This window comes from Hipposideros armiger, unplaced genomic scaffold (genome assembly GCF_001890085.2).
Source record: "Hipposideros armiger isolate ML-2016 unplaced genomic scaffold, ASM189008v1 scaffold_255, whole genome shotgun sequence".
Lineage (NCBI taxonomy): Eukaryota > Metazoa > Chordata > Mammalia > Chiroptera > Hipposideridae > Hipposideros > Hipposideros armiger.
In genome coordinates, this window is record NW_017731605.1 from 2,197,733 (window position 1) to 2,198,492 (window position 760).

The 760-nt window shown below is 39.7% G+C and overlaps 1 protein-coding gene across 1 annotated transcript in view; it reads right to left on the minus strand.

Moving 5' to 3' along the window:
- The window catches only part of CABYR (calcium binding tyrosine phosphorylation regulated), a 75,295-nt gene extending 74,603 nt beyond the window's left edge, over window positions 1–692 (minus strand). The window contains 1 exon segment of the mRNA XM_019656151.1: window positions 283–692. The gene's annotated coding sequence lies outside the window, so the exon portion shown is untranslated.
- Between the last annotated feature and the right edge of the window lie 68 nt (window positions 693–760).

The following is a 760-nucleotide window of genomic DNA, read 5'->3' on the forward strand; positions in this document are numbered from 1 at the left end:
GGAAGTAGAATTGACTCTGGGTGATGAACAAACAATGCAATATATAGATGGTGTATTATATAAATGTACACTTGAAACCTATATAATTTTACCAACCAATGTCACCTCAATAAATTTATTATGAAAAAAAAAAACAGAGAAAAGCTACCAGATGGGAGAAAAATGCCTTCCTACATCCTACCTAGAACTTACTGAATCACAATTTCAGAGAGGACTAATGTGTCAAACTAATATTTGAGAACCATTGGCCTGTGGGAGGAAAAAGTGTACCCCAGAGCTCACCTGGGTTACAAGTGTGTTGCTCCTATTTCATGCCCCAGTCAACTAGGAGCTACAGCTCAGCCTCCTTGCTGGTTTTCACAAGGAAGCCAATTATACTGTGTACTGGTTGGTTTTTGCACACTTTACTGAAGACGCGGCACATCATTTATGGACCAACTTTCCATTCTTTCGCTCCCCTTGTCCTTTTCTCTTTCTGTATTTCCTCTTCCTATCTTCCAAGTCTTCTCCCTCAATTATGATCTTCTTGGCATGACGTGGGCTTAACAATTTTTTTTTCTACAAGATATACCATTGGCAAGGTGAAAAAACAAAACCGTAAGAAATGCCAAGCACTACATCATTACTGTGTGAACATATGTCTTCATAGGTACAGAGACATATTTAAACACTTGCCACAATTTGCTTAAGGAAGCAATCAACTAGGTGTAGGGAGCCGGAGGCTTGCAGTAAGGGTTAAGCCTGAGAGCTGGAGGTTTGT